Source organism: Lagenorhynchus albirostris, chromosome 18, assembly GCF_949774975.1.
Source record: "Lagenorhynchus albirostris chromosome 18, mLagAlb1.1, whole genome shotgun sequence".
NCBI classification, from domain to species: Eukaryota; Metazoa; Chordata; class Mammalia; order Artiodactyla; family Delphinidae; genus Lagenorhynchus; species Lagenorhynchus albirostris.
Window position 1 is genome coordinate 25,193,227 of NC_083112.1, and position 22,180 is coordinate 25,215,406.

Here is a 22,180-nt window from a genome sequence, read left to right on the forward strand (position 1 = left end):
AATTTGATTTTGTCTGATATTTTCTAATGATTATGGACTGGAGTAATGAGTTTTTGGGCTACTGGAGTTAAAAACAATTTTTGTTTTATTTTTTAACTTAATCATAAAGTAGAATTGATTCCCTTATTTGCTGTACAATTCTATGAACTTTAATACAAGTTTAAATTTGTGTAGCCACCAGCAAAATCAGGATATAGAACAATTCCATCACCTTCATGCTCTGTCCCTATAGTCAGTCCCACCGTCCCCCCAATCCATCCCCTACAACCACTGATCTGTTCATCATTACGGTTTTGTCTCTTTGAGAATGTCATGTAAATGGAATCGTATAGTATGTAACCTTTTGACGCTAGCTGCTTCTTTCACTCAACGTAATGCTTTTAAGAGTCATCCAAGTTGTATTTATCAATAGTTAATTTCATTTTATTGCTGAGTATGGATGTAGTATTAGTATGTTTGTTTATTCCCCCTTTTTGGATAGGTACTTCAGAACACATTATGTGTCCTGGCACTATAATAAGCAATTTAAGTCAATTTTTTGTGGATTTTCAGGGCTAGTTGCTAACGTTAGTTTCTTCATTTCTCTATTTTTACCAGCAATGTAATTAAGAGAAATTGAAGTTCTTGTTTCTTTAACATATCCTAAAATTCCCCTACTTTTCTGTTTATATTTGGTTCTTTTTATTAAAGAGCAAAAGTAATAGCAAGGTGAATTTTTTTCATGTTGCTTGGTTTTAATCTTCGGGGCTGAGCCTTCTGTGATTCAGGCCTACAGCAAAAACTCAAGCCAGGTAAGTCATCGGTCCACAAGGAATGATGAATTTATATTGAGTGCATTTATTTATAAGAAAGCCATAATACTTAGCTTTTTTATTAGTCTCCTTGTAAGTAGGGCCTTTAATTTGTTTTATAGATAAATAAGAAATATCAAATAAAAATAGACATAGTCTAAATCAGGGTAGTGTAAAATAAGAGGCTTGACCTCTATCATATTGTCTTAAATTTTACTAATGGCAAAAGGTAGTTGTCTTTTGTTTTTAAGAGCATGGAGTTTTGGTGTATTTTAAGATGAACTTTTTGGGACTTGTGTTAAAAGTCTATTTGCTTAAATATCCTACTGCCATAAGATAAAAAAATGTTTCTAGAATATTAGTATAGGTTTTCTTTTTCTTAAAACCTTTTATTAGTAAAGTGTAATAAGTGTAATTGAATTTTTGGAGGACTTTATAAAGTTTCCAGGTTCTGAATATCTGGTAATTTTACATACTACTTTCAATAAATTATATAAAAATTTGAGGAGGAGACTTCTCTTTTAAATGTAGCCTTAATGTGATTTTTGTTTTCAGTTCCTCAAACACTATTCAGAGGCCTCAGAGAGGCTATGGAGTAATAAAATGTCAGAACTAAAATGGATTTTCAGAATTACCAGATCTCTAGACTCTCTCAATATTTTACAAAAAAATGAAACTGAAATCCCATAGTGGTGTGAAGTAACTTGTTCACAGTCACAGTTGGTTGTAGAAGCTGCATGATACAGTTCCTCCCCTCAAGTGGGTAACTGGTTTATGAATGTAGACACAGAGTTGTACAAAATTAACTGCAATACAAAATGGAATGTTCTGGGCAATAAGAAAGGCACTGCTTTTCTTAAACAACAGTCTCTCCATCACCCCAAAAATCCTTTCTTGACCCCTTCACAACAAAATTACTTTCTGTCTTTAGTTTCTCACCCCTCATTCTCCCCTAAACTCTATCTGATCAGATGTTTTGCTTGTTTCTTTTTCACCTTTACCACACCATGAAAATTCTTCTTTCAAAATCAGCAGTGATGTCCATGCTGCTAAATCAACTGTCGTTTTCCTCTCAGACCTCATCTCATTTGATCTGTTGTCAGCATTTGGCACAGTTGCTCATTCCTTCCTCCTGGAAGTACTTCTACTTAAATTTCAGGTTAATGCCACATTTGCCTTATTTTCCTGCTGCATTTCTGGGTACTCCTTTTCAGCCTTCTTTGCTAGTTCTACCTCATCTCCCCTACCTCTAAATAGTAGAGTGTCCCCAAGCTTCTGTCATTGTTACCTTTTATATCTGTAGCTTTAATATCAAATAGATGTTAATGACTCCCAAATTATATATACCTAGCCCAGACCTCTACCCTGGGCTTCAAGACTGTGTATTCAGCTCCAGGACAATACCATTTTGACATCTTTACTTGGATAGCTAATGAGCATCTCAAACTTAGTGTGTTCAGTAACTCCTGATCTCCCCCTACCCCAAACCATCACCATCTATGTTCACCTTAATGTGTTCAGTAACTCCCGATATCCCCTTACCCCAAATCTATCACGGTTTTGGCATCTGCCGTCTTCCAGTGGCCAGAAACTGAGTTTTGAAGCCTTATTTCCCCCACAACCCACTTGTTGTCCATTCAGAAATCTCGTTGGATATTCCTTAAAAACATACCCATAATTTACTCATATCTTCTTCTTCTGCCTCCTTTGTCTAAGCCATTATCATCTTTTCTGAGTTATTGCATAAGCTTCTCCTTTCTTCCATCCCTGGCCCACTGCAGGTTTTTTTGCAACACAGCAGTCAAATCTTATGACTCAGCTACTCCAAACTCCCCTGCTAAAGTCTCTAAACAGTGAGGCTCTCCCTTAGTTTCTAGTGCTCTTCCTCCTTCTGTTACTCTCTTCCTTATTTTCTCTACATGAACCACACTGGCCTCCTTGCTTTCCTTGAACATATCAGGCAAGCTCCCTGTTAGAGTCTTTGCATGGGCTTTTTTCTGCCTGAAATGTTCTTCCTTAGATGTGTCTTCATGGCTAGAGGTCTTTACTCAAAAGTGACCTGGCAAAAGGAAGTCTTCCCTAGCTAGTTTGTGTAAATTGTCATATTCTTCTCATTGCTGTTTTATTTTTTCTTATTCGTCCTTATCACTAACATACTACACATTTTATTGTGTCTTTTATTTATAATCAACATACTATATATTTAGTTCATAACATTTCTCTCTTCCTGGCTAGAATGTAAGCATCATGTGAGTAGGGGTCGTTTATCAACAATGTGTCGTCTTCTTCACTGCTGTATAACAAGGGCCTAGAGAAGTACCTGGCACATGGTAGGTGCTCAGTGAATATTTGCTAAATGAATGAGTGCCTAAGAGTACCTCAGATCTGTTACTAACTTGACATTGGTCAAGTCACCTCTCTGTAGACCTCCTTTTCCTATTGTTAAATGAGACTAGATTGTATCAGTGTTTTAGGTTTTCTTAAAACACTGAAGACTTAAATGAATGTAGTATCAAGTTTCCTTGAAGGTTTTTATAAGAATTCAGTTACTTAACAGAAAAGTTTAAAAACCACTGGACTGAATAGAGGATCTCTAAGTTTCCTTTCAGCCTTGTGGTCAGTTCTTGTAATAATAGTTATAAGTGGGGCAACAGAGGGAAGCCTTCATGTAGAGAAGGCATTTGAACTGAGATTATGAAGGATGGATGAGTAGGCAGAGATAAGGGAAAGGGTAGGAAATAAGGTACGTGCTTTCCAAGCCCAGAGAAGGCAAACAAATAGGAATGGAGCAATCCAGGTTTCAGTAAGGCTGGAGAGAGAGAGAGAGAGAGAGAGAGAGAGGGAGAGAGGGAGAGAGGGAGAGAGGGAGAGAGGGAGAGAGGGAGGGAGGGAGGGAGGGAGGGAGGGAGGGAGGGAGGGGGAGGGGGGGAGGGAGGGAGGGAGGGAGGGAGGGAGAGAGAGAGAGAGAGTGTGTGTGTGTGTGTGTGTGTGTGTGTGTGTGTGTGTGTGTGTGTGTGTGTGTGTGTGTGTGTGTGTGTGTGTGTGTGTGTGTGTGTGTGTGTGTAGGGGTGGGGAGGGAGGGAGGGAGAGAGAGAAAAACAGACCCGAGATAGACAGTGGGGAAGAGGTGGAGAGTGGGGAAGATAGGACTGGAAACAGGTAGTGAGGTCGGATTGTGAAAACTTTGAACACCATGATAAGTAGTCCAGCTTTTTGCCTCTAGGGAATCAAAGTTTGTTTTTCAGCCATGAGTGATCATCACATCACTCACAGAGTTGTTCTTTAGGAAGATTTCTCTGAGAGTGGTGAAACATGAATTGAAAGTATGCAGTTGGTGGTAGAGAAAGGGACAGTTAAGATGTTGTTGAGATATTATTTTTCTCTGATATGTTGCTTTTACCTGAAGAATACCAAAGGAGGAGCTGAAGTTTCACTCTCATCTCAATATAAAAACAGAAGATTTCCTCTCTACAACATTTGGAGGTTGCTGAATCGTAAGGTGACAAGCGTCTTTCTGAGCAGCTGCTGTGTGAAGAGCACTAACTACATTAGGTTCTAGGGCTCTGTAGCAGCAGAGCAGTGGTTCTCATAAGCCTGGGCTCTATCCACACCACTGAATCTGTTTCTAGGAGTAGGCATGTATCTTCAGAAGTTTCTTTCGGTAATTCGGAGGTGCATCCCTGGTTACAATCCACTGAAGTAAAAAATATATTGTCTTCAATATTGAATTTTAAATTGCAAGAGATAATTTCATGGTGATATAAAACTTGAGATTGCACTTAGCATATTACCTGGTAGCATTATAAAGAATATAATTGTACAGTCAAGTCTTGGTTATTTTTGACAAGAAAGGAAAGTCTAACACCCAAAATAACACATACAATAGAATCTTGTAACATAGTTACATGAATTCAGCTGTATCAAATCATGGGTCAAATCAAACAACCTAAGTGTCCATTGATGTATGAAGGGATAAAGTAGATGTGTATATATGTATACACACACATACATACAATGGGATACTACTCAGCCATAAAAAAGAATGGAATCTTGCCGTTCATGACAACACGGATGGACCTTGAGGGTATTACGCTGAGTGAAATTAGTCAGACAGACAAATACCATATGATTTCACTTACATGTGGAATCTAAAAAACAAAACAAATGAACAAACAACACCAAACCAAACTCATAGATACAGAGAACAAATTGGTGGTTGCCAGAGGGGAAGGGGGTTAGAGGGTAAATTAAATGAGTGAAGGAGGTCTAGTTATAAAATAATTAAGTCATGATGATGTGATGTACAGCATGATAACTATAATCACTAACACTGTATTGCCTTTTTAAAAGTTGCTCAGAGAGTCTTAAAAGTTCTCATCACAAGGAAAAAATTCTATGGTGACAGATGGTAACTAGACTTACTGTGATCATTATGCAGTGTGTACAATATTGAATCATTACATTGTACACCTGAAACTAATATAAAGTTTTATGTCAATTATAACTTCAGTTTGAAAAAAAATCATGGGTGAAATCATGTCTGTTAAAAGTATTTTCAGTGTACAGGTAAAATCCTGATATGCTAAAATTTCCCTTCAATGAACTGTTTGAGAAAAGTTATTCATTCATATCTGAGTTTCTGCTATGTGTTGGACCCTGTCTTAGTGGTAGGAATACAGTAATGAACAAAGCCAGGCAAAGCTGTGGCCCCTTTTGCCTTTGGTTTGCCTCTGAAAACACACAGACACTTGACCAGGAGGACGTTCTTATGGATGAGTCTTATAATCTGAAGGGGGAAGGGGAAGGGGGTCTTGGTTTAACAAATCTAGTGATAGATAATAGAGAATTACAATTAAGCTCACATTTGGAAATGCTGCACGTTGCTCAGAACCTGGAATTACGCTTTGGAGGTTTTAACATCAACAAAATTAATGCTGTCCTGCTGACAGATTTATAACACTGAATCTTGGTCTTTAAATTTTTATTTTTATATTTAAATAGTAGGGAAGAGTGATTTTGGTCATTTATCATTTTAATGGTTTGATCTTTTCTTCTTCCATCTCTGGATGGAAACATGTTAGCTGCAGATCCAGAAAGATTCAAACCATGCCTTTTTCTTAGCCCAGGGTTCCTAGATATGAAACTTAGACTGTTCTGTATTTTCACGTACTAGAAGTTCTCAAATTTGAGTTCAAGGAGAAGAGGTAAAAATAAAAGGGAAGAAGAGAGTGCTTGCTTACACAGTAAATTCTTTTCATAAGTTCTATTTTTAAACAAAGAAATGAACAGTGTCTTAACTTCAGTTGGCATTTAATAAATTCATTCAGTTGACATCTTTCTCAGCTAATAGTTCAAATATAAATGTTGGCAATTCCCCCAGGTGTGACAGCTCTATATTAAGATATATACTGACTTTGATATATATCTAATTTTAGAAATAAACATACCCACAGTATATACAGGTGCATTATATTTCCATCACAAGTCTAAGATGCCACATTTTATTTACAAATTTAGAGACCTAAAGTTTGTCATCCTGAAGTATTTGATACTGGTTGCTTCTGCTATGAAGCATAATAATAACAGCTAATGTTTATGAAGTGTTTATTAAGCGCCTAGTACTGTATTGTACATGAACTGGATTTCTTTTTCAAGTCACATTTGTTGAGGTATAGTTTATATACAGCACAATTTGCCCTATTTAGTTATACAGTTTTGCAATTTTTGACATGTACAGGTATTATAACCAATACCACAGTCACCATACAGGATATTTCCATCACCCCAAACAGTTCCCTTGTTCTCCTTTGTAGTCAACCCGTTCCCCTCATTCCCATCCCCTGACAACCACTGATATAATTTCTGTCTTTTTTGTTTTGCCTTTTCTAGAATGTCATATAAATGGAATCATACAGTATGTATTTTGAGTTTGGCTTATTTCATTTAGCCTTATGCTTTTAGATTCATCCATGTGGTATCATCTGTCAGAAGTGTAGAAGTTAATACCTTTTTATTGCTGATAGTATTCCATCGTATGGATACCACAGCGCGTTCATCTGTTCACCAGTTGGTGGACATTTGCGTTTCCAGTATTTGGTGATAATGAATGAAACTGCTATAAATATTTATGTAGTTTTTTTTTAATAGACACATATTTTCATTTCTCTTAGGTAAATATCTAGGAGTAGGACAGCTGGATTGTAGGATAAGTGTATGTTTAACTTTATAAAGAATTGCTAAACTGCTTTCCGAATAGACATTCCCACCAACAGTATGTGAGAGTTGTAGTTGTTCCATATCCTCACCAGCCCTTGGTATTGTTAGTGTTGTTGTTGTTGTTTTTAATCTACTGTAATGGTGTGTAGTGGTATTCTGACTTTAATTTGCTTTTCTCTAGTGAGTAATGATGCTGAGATCTTTTCTCTGCTTATTTACCATCTGTATCTCTTCTTCGGTGAAGTATCTGTTCAAATAGTTTGACCATTTAAAAAATTGGCTTGTTTTCTTATTTTTGAGTTGTGAAAGTTCTTTCTATATTCCAAATAGTAGTATATGAACTGACTTTAATTCTCACAATAATTCTTTGAGTTGGAGGTGGATACTGTTAGAAGTAATTTCCCAGGATTACACAGCTAATAGGTAGCAGAGCTAGGATTTGAACTCAACCTGTGCTGAACTGTTTGCCAGGGTTTTTTTTTGTTGTTGGTTTGTCTTTTTTTTGGGTGGAGATTGATTTTTGGGAGCTGTGAATAGAACCAGGATCCAATTCCTGTAGGTGGTAGGATAACGCTTATAGAGACACCCCTGAGCAAAGGGGCAATATATTACAGTAGCAGCTCTGGATTGCCTCTTTGGGAACAACTCAGATGTTTGTTTCTGTTGAAGAGGGGTGATTATTTTTACTTTACATCTTTTACTTCACTTCTACATACCGGTGGCCAAAAGTACTTTTAAATTACAGTCTGAATATCTGCCATTATCAAGTAATAAGGTACTTGATACAAAAGGATTTTCTCAATAGCAGAAGCAAACCCTTTTATATATCTATACTTCATAAAAAATTTCACACATTTGATGTTAGTCATTTGTTTTTTAAAAACCTTTATCATAATAATGCTGACTTCTAGGCACTTACTATTTGGTGATATCCTCAGGGAATATGTAGAACTTACTGACCTTTCAGAGTGGCTTTGGACCCCAGTACTTCTAAAGTTATAGTCATAGTCTTAGATGTTTTTTAAAAATCTTTCATTATCCACTCTGTCACTTGTTGGTTCGACATCATCCTTTCACTAGTCCCTCTTTCACTACTTACAACTTCTAATTCTGATTAGGTAAAAGATAATCAGATCGTTAGGCTTATTTGTGGATATTATCTAAGATAAATTTTAACTCTGGGAAACGACTTGGGGGATTTTCCAGTGAAAATTTCCTGTGACTGCTCAGAGGATCTTTTTCCTTGGTGTTTGGGTTCCAAGTAGTCATTCTGGATAAATGAGCTCTAAAGCAAGTTAAATATAACATTTGTCAGTAGAAAATGTGATGTATTTTTCTTTTTAGCATAATTTTTATTAATAATTTGTTAAATCGTGGAGATTATTTTAGTAAAAATATTAGTCAAGCAGTGTTCAGTGGCATGGATAAACAGGCACTTAATGGACAGAAAGTTAGTTTACAATCATTATGTTTTGTAGCAGTTTGTAAAGTTCCTGTCAGTGACAGCTTGTCCTCTCAGCTGTGCCTCTAGTAAGGCAGAATAATTACTTCCAAGTAATTAACTAAAGGAAGAAAACCTTGCTAAATCTTATTTACTTTTTGTAAAAGATAGGATGAAGCCTAGCTAGTGAGTTGCGCTTCTTCATTTCAAGTACTTTTGGAAGTACTTAATGCTTTTAAGCCATTCTGATCAATTTAAGCTCTTAGAGTAAATTAATAAATACTCACCCAGAGGACAGGGTAAGTAGCTGTAATAATTACCGTTTCCACTGCTTGGGCACATTGTCAGATGTACGATGACTTGGAGAGCAAACTGCACTGGCCATATGTTTTGTTGACACCCTGGGGCTCACCAGAGCTGTAACAGGGTGCTTTGCACACGGTTGGCTTCTATGTGTGGACAGTTTTGTTTGGAAGGTAAAGAAAACTGTGGCTATCACTTGGCAGTAGTAGAGTTATGAACAGTGATTGCATTGATAATTTGTTTCAAATAGAGTTTTGTGAAGCTTGCAATTCTATTTAAAATCATTTTGCTATATTGAACTTTAGTTCCTTTCTAATCCCAAGTTTGCTTTTTTATTCTGAAAACCAGATTAGTAATTCACACTTACTTTTCCATTGAACTTTGAATTTTCTAGTGGATTTTATCTGTTTAGCGAATGTATAAATCTGCATGTGGTATTACAGTGTGCTAGCTTTTCCAGATTACATAGCAATATACCCCTTTTATATAAGAGTTAATGAGTTGCCAGGTTAGACTCAGCAGGCCATTGTTACATTAAAAGCCAGAAAGTTTGCTGTCTCTCTTCCATTCCCTTCCCTACTTTTTTTTTCTTTCATAGTTTTATTTAGTTGCTATATGAAAATAACTTCTAAAAATTGAGATTTTTATTTTTTAAAACAACATAGAGGTTTTTCATTTTGCTTCCTTACAGGTTCTATCTCATTGTTAATTTTAAATTATGGTAATTAATCTGAGCTGAGTAATGGTTTAATCAAGGTAGACCTTGCTCCTTGGCTGTGCCTCTCTCCTTTTTCTACCCCTCTCCCCGTTTTCACCTGTGGATTCGCATGTCTGACCTAGCAGAGTAATTGGGTCCACGGCAACATGGGCGTGCCTCCCTTAGAAACACTCAGTCTCACATATGACTCATAAGCTGAAGCACAGACACCACTTCCCCAATCTACAGGAGCCATTTTAACAGCACAAAACTTGCCGGATTGCTTTTTACTTTCAAGCCCAAAGGACAGTATCTAAAGAGAACGAGAATATTTGAAGGTAACTTGTTAAGATTTTGCGTGTTTGCTTCTGGCTGTTGCCTGAGCCTGATAAACGGAGGGTGGTTCTTACCTGTTGAAGGACAGGGCTGAATGTGTTCTTTAACTCTCTGGAAAAAATGTGTGTAGTCAGTCACATGCCTGATTGAACTTCACTACTAGGGGGAAACAAAGCTTTCAAGTTCTGGAAAGTTTTAGATCTTCTTGGTAAAGCATTTTTTATATTTTGTGTGATTTTTTTTCCCCCCATATGACTTGAGAATAAAGGAGATTTTTCTTACTTTCTTTTTCACACTACAAAGCAAACTAGGTCAAATTCCAATTTTTAAAAATGTAATTGTATTTGTGAGGGTACCCTGTAATTTACAATTAAGTAAACTATATTATTCACCTGTGATTTGGGTGTTAAGAAAGAAGTTCAAGAGCGAAGATTTTGTTTTGGCGTTTTAGTTAAAGGGAACTTTGGGACACCTCAGTCATAGGTGTTGCTCATTGACTGTAATGCCCTTTGTAATATCCTTTTTTCTTTAAAGTTAATGAAATTATACTAAACACTTAATTTTGAAAACTATATAAGTTTGAGTAAAATGAATGGTCATTTAGATAACAAGTTGAAGTGATTATTAAATAAAGAGGAAGAAAGGCTAGAATGATTCATTTACTATTAGAAAAAAATAATAAAGTTTTATAATTCACACTGGAAACTTATTCTGTGTAACAGCCTTAGAAGCATAGCTAGTTTCTGAGGAAACGTAGTATTTTGATTTGTGTAAAAAGAAAAAGTAAAGAGTATTAACCTTCTGTCTATACAACTATTCTTAAAATTTGCTTGTTTGGAGTAAAAAAAAAAAATACCTAGAAAAGGTTGCTTAGTTTTTTCCTGAAATATTTCTCATTATTGAAATTAGGAGATTCTGGTGTGCCTTGAAGTTCTAGGTGCTCTGAGAAGCTGGATGCAGCAGTATATTGCTTACGAAAGTTATTTGTGAAACTAAAATTTGAATGAAAGTAAAATTTGAATATGCAGTGATTCCAAATACAGTTTTTAGAAATAAAATTTGCCAAGTCATTTATTATTGAATGTAATGATATTTAGCTAGTTCTTTGGGAATTCGCTGCTAATAAATTTCTGACTGCTTGAAGGCCTGTCAGATGAAAGTGAAGATTTCTAGGCCGTCAATTACTATTTCTTACTCTTTGAAAGGATTGTTCATATTATCAGATCTCAGTTTATGGTCTTATAAGACAGGCACAAGCAGACATTTTACCAGTTCAGCTCTGAGCCATTTGCTGTCATCTTTGTTTGCATATTGCTGGTTTAGTCAGCTTTTGAGTAAGCAGAGGTTGTATTTACTTCTAGTGTGCTCTGTGTGAAAAATCTAATGAAACTTTTTTGCCTTTCTTTCTCTCTTTTTTTCCTCCCTTCCTTCCTCCCTCCCTCCCTCCCTTCCTTTTCTTTCTTTCTTTTATTTTTTTTTGAGTTTTTAAAGGCCAGCGACCCACAGAGAAAAATCAAGGGGCACACAAAGAAACAAATAATTAAGATTTTATTTATTAAAGAGAAGTAGAAGAATTTAGTTTCTTAAAATGAAGACATTGGTGCAATTCAAATAAAAATAAATACCAGTCATATATTTCAGTTTCTTATTATGTGGAGAAGACTGAGGTGGGGCTTCAGGGAGAAGGGAGGAAAAAAAAAGCATAGAAGCAAAGGAAGGCCAGTACGACTTATTAGGCAGTCCCCTTCCCATCCCACCCCTTTCCTTTTATAAGGTTGAATATGAGTTTAAAGTGAGTCATCAGAATTAAACTTAGAATTACCAATTTGAAGAACTTAGCGTTAAAAAAGACTGAAGATCATCCAACTGCCTCACTTTTATAGTTGAAGAAACAGTGGCTCAAAGAGGTCTTGTGACTTGCTCAGGGTTATGTAGTGCTTGATGGCAGGCCTTCCAGCCTGGAGCTGCTCCTGCTAGCCCACACCAACAAGTGATGCTTTGTTTGAAATGGTCTGTATTTCCTCAAGAGTAAATAAAGCCTTAATTAAGTTGCTTGGTGATCATTTTGGTGATAAGGTATGACCAGATGAATTAACTAATGATTTTGAAAATGTGTTCAAACTAAGTTTCCTTTTTCCTCAGAGAGAGGATGAGCCATTTGTTTAATTTCTACAACAGCTTTTTTTCACTACTATTAGAATTTTTTCATAGTTGAATCATTGTGACATTGCATGTTTAAGATGGGCCTCAGGGAGATGGAAATACAAGGACTTGGGAATTTACATTGAACTTCCAGATAGAAAGACAGGTTTATTTCCACTTTAATTTTACCTCATATTGTTTTGGGAGGGCATATACTGTTTAGTATGATACCTTGTTCTATTAAAATGTGTGTGTTAAACTTTGCATATGTTTACAAAAATCTAGAGGTCTCTAAACTCTAACGTAAGTACAATCTTGACTTTAACCTTCCCGTAATTAATAATCTCATTCCATTTGTTGTACCCTACTCCTCTTCTTTGAAAGTTTACTTTACATACCGGGCACTTGAGTCTTAGAATCTGGGGAATACAAAATCTTTGTCTATTCACTTTTTGATGTGTTTTTATTATGGTGGTTGAAATTTACTTCAGATCTGCCTTTCTTTAGATTTTTTAAATGCTTTGCAGATGACTGTTGAATCTTTTAAATTTCCAAGTCCCCTAACCTAATTCAGCGTCAGATCCTCCACAGTGTGGCCGTCATTGTTCTAAGCAATGAACAGGGCACAGAAGGCTAGAAAACCTGGGCTCTCGTCTCACAAACTTAGATTCTTACTGGGAAAACGTAGGTGAAATAAGTAAAGAATGGAACCAAACCACTGAGTTGTTAAATTTCGGTTCAGACTGTTTGCCTAGAGGTGAAAGGTGACTGAGACTTAAAATAGGCAGAAAAGTCTATGAGTCTTTAGGAATTATGAGTATTGAAGAATGAATAGCATTTGTGTAGGTTAAGGAGAGTGTCTTCAATAAGAATAAGAATATAAGCTCTTAGAGAGCAGAGATGTTTTATTCTATTTCTTCACCTTTTTCAACCTTTGACAGAGTATCAAGCACAAGTGTATAGGCCGGTGTTATTTGCTGCATTAAACCCTTGGCTGCTCAGTTGGGCAGGTCCTGTTAAAGTTAGGGGTAGCAAATCTTTAAAGAGCATGTGGCCTTCAACTTAATCTCTGATGCCTGCACATTGCAACCAAAGAAGTAATTAACACCTGCCTGGTAGTATACTACCTTTAAAGTAGTAATTTTTGACCTTTGGTGTAACAGAGAATCACCTGGCTTCAACTTAGAGATTTTGGTTCCTTAGGCCCTGGGGTTTGACTTATCCATCTGCAATTTTAATAAGTACTCTAGATGACTGTGATGCACAGGCTGCCACACTTTCTTGGAGAGTTTGCAGGCTTAAGAGCTGTGAAGAGTGATTAATCAGTTACTTAACATTTTAATATCTGAATTTTTAAGGAACAGTGGTATTTTGAAGCCCACGGCCTGTAGTAAGTAAGAAAAGTCACTAGAACTTATTTATCCTCGTCTCCCTACCCTAGTTATCCCTTTGTCTGTTCCAGTTTTTTGCTGTGGTATATTTTTCAACTTTGTGGCTCTCCCTGTTTCCTTTTCTCTAATTCTACATTTTCTCCTCCGGCTCCCCATTCACTACCGGCTTGACCACAATATATAATTAAACTAATTATTTTTGTTTTTCAGGTATAATTAGCCTCTTCTTTATCTCTCAGCGAGCCATCACACTCTCTCCAATGTTAGTTTTTTTTTTTTAGTTCCCTTTGGTGCTTCATGGTATCTCTCCATTCTGTTTTCCTTGGGTTAGAGCCAAAACAGCCCCTTCCTGATTTAGGGTAGCATTATAGTCTTTGAAAACCCTTCTCTCCTGGGAAATACACTATTAGTGTTTGTAATTGTTTGAGTCTGGCAGGGAGTAACTTTTTTTTTACCGTTTGAGTTTCTTTGGACATTTAACTGCATAGTTGATTGCATATTTGTAGGCTTTGCATTACATTACGTCTCATCTAATGGGATATAGGTGTTCACAGACTCTCATAGAAATGGGAAGAAGAGTCCCATCAGTTGAATGGTCTGAATATAATTTTGCTACCATCAGTTGGCCAGAATATTTTGCTCCTTTGCTTAGGAGCTGCCTCATAGAAATGGTAGGAATTAAATTAGTAATATCATTGAGTCAACCTAAATGATTAGGGCAGTTTTCAACTGTCTGAGCAATCTTTCTCCCATTAGTAGAAGAGGAACTCCTAAAGAGCAAGTTATTTGTCACCTCTATCTTTGTGTCTTGTCAGATGATCTGTATACTAGAGTAAAAGTGGCTATTGAGCTATACTACAAATGTGTAGGCACCCCACCCTTTTTGAAAAAAATAACTCCTGGGCTGTTTGCTTTGTTGGTAGAGGTAAACGTCTCTTTTCACTTTCATTCTCTTACCCCTGTAGGAATTCAGAGCTCTTCTTTCATTTGTCTTTTAATGCTGAGTAGCAGGATATCAGCTCTTTTTTATCTCCATATTTTGTAGCTTGAGATTGGTTGCCAGCATCAAAACAAACCAAAAAAAAAAGCACAACAGTAAACAATATGAATGCCTTCTGGAGTTTTTATGAAGATTGATTTAATAATTTTTATATTAAAAAGCTATCAAAATGATGCACATTGTTAAAAATCTAATAAAAAGCCTTTAGTGATAAGCAGCCTCTCTACCCCTTCCCACTCTCAGTCCTGCTGCCTAAAGGCAACCACTTATACAAGTTTTTGGTTTTTTGATTTTTCAAACTTGAATTTTCTTGAATCTATCCTTTTCCAGTCTTCTACCCCATGGAATAGAAGTTCTTCAAGGTAGCAGGAACCAGTGTGACTTCACATGATATAAAGTCATGTAAAGTTCATTTTCTATGTGATAGATGCTCAGTAATACAGTGGTCATTGTATTTGTGCAGAGTTGTATGGTACAGTTTTACAAATCTAAATTAAAGAAAATTGGTTATTTTCTGTGTTTTAGAAAACAGTCCTGTAAACAGTGAAACTAGAAAATTTTACAATTAAAACTATAAAAATGAGGTGTTGATTTAATAACTGTTAGTATATGCATCTTATTTTTTATACCAAAATACTAAATGGAAGCTGAGTATTGTAATGGAGCAATTCATTATCCTTTTTTCTTTAAACCTGAAATGTGCATGTGGGGGAATGTATAAAACATATACAGTTTAAATGTAATTACATAGTGTTTACCCATGTCACAACAGAAATAGAGCCTGTTTATTAAGATAGAAATCCCCCAGCGGGACTTTCCTGGTGGTCCAGTGGCTAAGACTCCCTGCTCCCAATGCAGCTGGCCCAGGTTTGATCCCTGGTCGGGGAACTAGATCCCTCAGGCCTCAACTAAAGATCCCGCATGCGGCAATGAAGATCCCAAGTGCCACAACTAAGACCCAGCACAGCCAAATAAATAAACAAATATTTAAAAAGAAATCCCCCACTCTGCCCATGTCTGTTTCTCCTTAAAAATAACTATTATCCTGATTTTTGTGATAAGCTTTTCTTTATAGTTTTACCCCTTTGAACTTTATTTAAATGGATCACACCATATATATTCTATAGTGACTTGCTTCTTTCATTTAACTGTATTAGCTTTATCTTACTTAATTTTAATTGCAGAGTAGTATTACATTGTCTGTATCGGAATGTATTTATTCCTTCTTGTTGATGGCAGTAGATTATTTCCAGTTTGGGAACACTCTTGCACATAATTCTTGGAGCATACATGCAAGCATATGTGAAGAGTTTACAAAGAGTATGGAGAGAATGAATATTTAAGATACTTCAGAGTTTTTCATTATCTTTCCTAGGAACAGATGCCTGCTATTGATGCCCTCCTACCCATTCAGCATCTTACTATGGTGTTTTGCCCTGGGGACTAAAATCTTCCAGGACCCTAAACAAATGGGCAGTTGATGCCTTTAGAGTAAGTTGCAAACATTAGTATATTTGACCACTAAACACTAAGCAGTTTAGCATGCCTGTCATTTATTAACTAGAGTTTAATTAGTTCAAACATAATTTTGAATAAAAAACAAATTTTGATAAAACATTATAATCCCTATTATATACATAAAAACAATATTATTATTGATATGTATGAAGTAAAGGTATAAAAATATAGACAGTTGGGGCAACATCAATTTTAGAATAGTCGGAGGAGATTGGTGAGGGATATACAGAAGGCTCTAACTATATTTGACTTTTTTATTCTTAAGAATCTGAAACAAATTATGGAAGAGTGTTAATGTAATGTGAAGCTGGGTGATGGGTATGTCAATGTATTCTTTCTTTGGTTGAACTATTTCACAGTAAATTGTGCTATATAAGGGGTAGTTTATTTTTGCCCCACATTTACATATAACTGAGAAATAATGTTTAATTTGTTGAGGAGTAGAAGTTGATTTTTTTTAAAAGTGAATAAACTCTACATCAGTTAAAAAAAAAATCACCATTTCAGTGAAGGAGATTAGGTAGATTCAGAATTAAGTTATAATAGGACCGTGTATCTGTCCCACATAACTAACAAGATGGCTCTGGGCATACTTCTTTTTTTAATAAATTTATTTTATTTATTTTTATTTTTGGCTGTGTTGGCTCTTCATTGCTGTGCGCGCGCTTTTTCTAGTTATGGCGAGCGGGGGCTACTCTTCTCTGCGCAGACTTCTCATTGCGGTGGCTTCTCTTGTGGTGGAGCACGGGCTCTAGGCGCGCAGGCTCAGTAGTTGTGGCGCACAGGCTTAGTTGCTCCGCCGCATGTGGGATCTTCCCGGACGAGGGCTCAAGCCCATGTCCCCTGAATTGGCAGGCAGATTCTTAACCACTGTGCCACCAGGGAAGTCCTCTAGGCATACTTCTGATGAGTAAATGATAATTTCCAGTTGAGATCCATTGGAGCTATAGTTTGCTAGAAATAATTTAGTCTTTAGAATCATCACACATTCAAATATTTTTCAAAAACACATTTTAGAACAAAGATTCATAAAACATAACTGATATAGTATTAACTGACACTGATAAACTTTTAAGTAGCTAATACCCCAAATCAGACTTTTACATCTAACCAGATTTATTACCATAATTAGTGTTTCATCTTGCTTCCTGATATGGGTGTCATCTTGTTTCCTTAAAATTCTTACTATAATGATAGTAATTCTTGCATCTTTAGTGACTTTTTTTGTTATAAACTTGATATGGAATCTTTATATAAGATTTCCAAAATTTAATAATGTAAATGTGGGAGTTGTTATAAAAAGGGAAACATAGATCTTAATCCAGTGTTTTGCTTTTGCAGTCATCTCTTGGCTCTCTTTTTTGAGCTCTTTTTCACGGTGTCCGTTTAAGTAGTGGCAGGGACAAAGAGGAACAAATGAAAGAAGTCATAGGATTTTATAGTTGGAAGGGTTCTTAAAAGTCATGCAATTCAGGGGGCTCCTGGATTTGTTATTATTATGTTCCTTTTCATCCTATATAATTCATTGATTTCATTCAACAATTATTTATTGTCTGTTAGGGAGAATTCTTGATGCTGGGGAGTACAGCAGACAGAGATTTTCTTATGGCAATTTAGAACATATCCATGCTGATGGAACCAATGCCGTATTTTGTGTTTTTGGCCGCACTGTGTGGCATGTGGAATCTTGGTTTCCGGATCAGGAATTGAACCCGTGGCCCCTGCGTTTGACGTGCAGAGTCTTAACCACTGGACTGCCAGGGAAGCCCCCAGTGCTGTGTTGGTGGCGGTGTGTAGCCTGTACCTTTTAGGCAAGATAGAAAAGGTTAGACCCGCAAGCTTGTTGTTAAGATCTCTACACATGGCATTCCTAAGGTGGGCTATAGCCTTTGTTCTGCAGAAGGTCAGAACACTTTGTGAGAGGCATCACTGAAGATGGGCTGCTTTTTGCATCTTAGATATTTCTGTTTGTTATAATTGAAGCCTAATAATCATGATTTATCTTTCTTTGGTAATAATATTTTTCTAAGCACTGAGTCCTAGCGAATGTTTAAAATTCCTTTCCAGGTAATCTTTGTGTTTATTTAGAATTTTATGTCTTAAAGAAGCTTGTTAAAGTATGCTGGAAGAATATATACAGTATTATACTATTTATATAAGGTTAAATATATACCACACAAAGCACACATATATTAAAGCATAAAGAAAAAGAACGGGAAGATTTTAGATTTAAATTAGAATAATCTGAATTAACGTTATATGTGTTTTAGTTTGAGAGACAGTTCATATTTAGAAACAGAAATTTGTGTTATTTGTTTATTCAGAACATTTTATGGCATGAACTGTTAAGCTGGGTGTTATATTTGATCCTTTCGTCTTTGGATCAGAAACAAATATGTGGGCTGTTATAGGATCATTTATAACCTGTTAGTCTTCCGAATAAACTGAAAGGAAGGTGTACTGTTCATCTGCACTTGGAAGAATAGAACAGCTGCTCACCATTGTTAGCATATTTGATTGTTGAGAAGTGGTAGACGCCAGGTTCTCTGCAGATGTCCTGAGACTTTTCTGACCATTTTCGGGTGGTTCGACCCAAGCATCAGAGCCAGAGGCTGTGGGAAGGGAGCTAATGTGTAAGGAAATGGACAATTCCCTTAGGGTTCAGGGAGCATTTATTCCCTAGATACTGGGGACAGTTGAGGGTAATACATTTATAAGTAAGAGCAGAAATATACTAAAGATATGCTAGGAAGGCACTAGTAGCTCTTAACACTGTTGAAAAGAGTGAACTAGATATTTTCATTGAAAAATACTGAATAAAAATGAAATTGTTTTCCAAGATACTCATTTAAGAAATGTTACTTGCTTTAGGAACATGGTGCCATGTTTAAAGCTGATTATTACATGTATATTAAATTCTCTTTAGGAAAGAAAGACCATAAGATGAGCTTACTTGCAGTAAAATATTGAGTCATTGTGGACATTGACCTAGAGACAAATAGCACTATAGCCTGGTGAAATTGTAGTTGTGGTAACTTATAGCTTAGGTAAGAATTGACCAATGGAGAAGATGGCTGTATTGTGCCCAAGTTTTTATGGAATATGACGCATATGAGTGATGAATTGAGGTGATTCTTAGGAATTATTAGTTGGGGAGGCAGCTAGGCATGATGAAAAGTGAGCATCTCTGTTTTAGTTGTAATTAATTGCAAGCTTGCTTAAAATGACTTAAAACAGTAATAAGTATTCACCTATTGGGAATGGAGTTCTATTTGCTTTGCGTATAGTTGGAGAACATATGTGAATAGATAATGTGAGCCATGTTTTGGATATACTGAGAAGAGAGCAAGGGAGTGGAGGTAGTTTGATTGGGGGGGAACACAAATTGTAATCAGGGAGAAGTGCTCACAAGAAGCCATGGTAAAAATGACCAGAGATCAAAGAGGCAAGGTGTCTGTCCTGCTGTTTTGAGTCAGTTGTTCAAAGTGGTTTTTTGTTTTTTGTTTTGTTTTTGGTGGTAGTTATCTTTTTTGAGAGGTAAAGGCAGGGTGGGGAGAGCGTCTTCTGTCTAGGTGGTCACATGTTATTTACCTAACCAGTTGGGTAAAATAGTTTGGGGGCTGTCCTGTTGTTCAGAGACTTGATTTTTTTACTCACTCATTGTGGTTTTCAAGTCTTAATTTGTAAGGTACTTACTCCTAAGAATACTTCTTAAGAAATCTATTAATAACGAGTCTTCATGTTTGTAATGAACTTAGATCCCAACCTCAGAATACCTTTTTAATTGTTCTGTTTTCATAAACACTCTTTACCAATTCTATCTTATACTTCTGACACCAAGCTTTGATACCTTTTCACATAAACTATTGGACTATTTATAAAACAAGACATAAAGATGTAGCAGAGAAGGCAGGAAATACTTGACATTTGTATGCCATATCTTGTTCTCTGCTTCCTGTCAGTTAAACCACGATGAGAGGAACAGAGACACAGATGTACAATTGCTGCTCTAATTTCCCATTCGGGAGACCAGTTAGGTATAAAGCTTGTTTCATTAAACTTTTGTCACTTGTTGATTCTAGGCATGTTGTAGTCTTGTTTTGTGTTATATGGGTTGTATGGATCACAATTAGATGTTTGATATAGAAAATATAAAATGTGTTTACTTTTGTGAAATTTTTATAGGTCATAAAAGACTGGCATTCAAATTTGTATCTATGGTATACCTGCAATATGAAATGATAAGCTAGTATGTTGGTCTCAAAATTTTGACAAGCATTAATTTATTTTTGTATTTTGGTTTATCAGTATTTTTTAAAACTTTTAGAGCACTTTATGGTTTACAAAGGAAAATCTTACTAGGTACAACTTTAAGATGATGAAAGGAAGGCCACAGAGGTTGACCTATCCAAGAAAATAAAGTTAGTAAATGGCAGGACTAGGATTTGGATGCAGGTCTTCTGATGCTAAATCTTGTGTCCTTTTAGGAAAAGGTTTGTTTTCATTAAATTACTATTTTACCTATTATTCAGTGATTTAACCTTTTAGGTTTTCCTTAGCTTCTTCTATCTGCAATGTCCCCCCAGCAAATAATTACTGAATAATATGGGAGAATAAGCTTTGTAGCCACTTCTGCTACATCTTTTGTCTTAGCTGATAGACTGATTGCCCGTAGTGTCATAGTGTTTCTTTCCTGTCCTTCTCCCTTACCCACTGGTATCTGGCAGATAGGTCCCTAGTGAGCACTTGTGAAATAAATAAAAGAATGTAGATAGTACTGATATGATTTCTGAAGGCCACCTAGTATATAGGAAAAGATAATACGGGGGAATTTTCTCTTCTTCCTTGAAGTGTTTATATTTGTGAAGGGAATGCTTTAAAAAAATTCCAACAAACTTTTTTGGTTGTTGTTAAATTTCAATTAACTCAAAGTCAAATTAAAAATTAAAATGAGGGCTTCCCTGGTGGCACAGTGGTTGAGTCCGCCTGCTGATGCAGGGTACACGGGTTCGTACCCCGGTCTGGGAAGATCCCACATGCCGCGGAGCGGCTAGGCCCGTGAGCCATGGCCGCTGAGCCTGCGCGTCCAGAGCCTGTGCTCCGCAACGGGAGAGGCCACAACAGTGAGAGGCCCGCGTACAGCAAAAAAAAAAAAAAAAAAATTAAAGTGAAATAGAGGCCCTGAGGTTTGCCTGGAAGAAGTCAGCCATTGGATTTAGCTGTATCTATTTTCACCTCAAATTTTCCCTTCGCCTCTCCTTATGTGCCTACAGATGGTCTGAAAGGTAAGAAATTCTCCCACAACTCTTACTGTCCACTTCGAGTGGGAGAGGTCGCATTTTCTGTGTCTAGTTGCCAGGGATCGAGAGGTAGCTGGAAGTTAGACATGGGAGGAGAGGGGCAGAGTTTCTTCTGTTCATGGATTGTAAGATAACTGTATTGCGTGATAGTCTAACATTTTTAAAGCAGAATATTTTGAGGGGGAACATCAAGATCACCAGATTAGAAGCCCTTCAAAGGCAGAAGTTTTGGTCTGTTTTGTTCTGTGCTGTATTCCTGCCACCTAGAATAGAGTCTAACATGTTGTAGGTACTCAGTGGAGTGTATGAATAGATGAATGAGCATGAGCTGAAGTCAGACGTGCTCAAACTCTCTGAGCATCTTGAGTATTCCTTTGACAAATAGTTACCATGGGCCATCTGTGTAAGCTGTGGGAGTATGGTGGTGACCATGACCAAGTCCTTTTGCCCTTATTTGGTTGGCTTTGTCAATGCATGGTTATTACTGATATGAAGATTAAATGACAGATATAGCAACATAATGTAGCATAAGGCCTGGCACATGTAAATAGTAGCTATTATTTTCTTCTTATTTATTTCTAATTTGTTATCATCTCTTTCTTAAATTCCTTGAGGATAAGTATCATGGTTTTTTCGTATCTGTGCAAAAACATCAGTGGTTGTAGAGATGTTTAAGAATTACGTAAAGTAGTATATATGTCTTGCTTTATAAATTGTAAAAGCACTTATTAGACACTAAGATATTACCAACAAATGATCACGTAAATGGACCTTATTGTGCTATTGTACAATTTCTGGATGTGTCTTCATGCTAAAGTATTTTTAAAAATCTGATAAGTGCCTGTTATATCTACTAAAGCAACTTTGAATTCTTGAACTTCCAAAGAGTAAGGCAAAGCCATAAAGCAGAAAATACTTCTAACAAAGAGCAAGTTTAATGCAGCTAGACATTCTTACAGGAGTATCTCTCTTTTAAACATCACCCTGGAAGGAAGTAGATTCCTTGAAAGTTGGTGATAGAAGTCTCTATTAAGTGACTAAGAAA

The 22,180-nt window shown here is 36.3% G+C and overlaps 1 protein-coding gene across 4 annotated transcripts in view; it reads left to right on the forward strand.

Annotated features, from left to right (window-relative positions):
• The window catches only part of ELF1 (E74 like ETS transcription factor 1), a 104,550-nt gene that overhangs the window by 19,231 nt on the left and 63,139 nt on the right, over positions 1-22,180 (forward strand). For 2 of the 4 annotated variants that reach the window (XM_060128667.1, XM_060128672.1), the window contains exon 1: positions 9,687-9,786. The exons of 1 other annotated variant lie outside the window; for it this stretch is intronic. The gene's annotated coding sequence lies outside the window, so the exon portion shown is untranslated. Of the gene's footprint in view, positions 1-9,686; positions 9,787-22,180 lie in introns of those variants that run through there. One more of the 4 variants, XM_060128669.1, reaches the window with a different exon arrangement.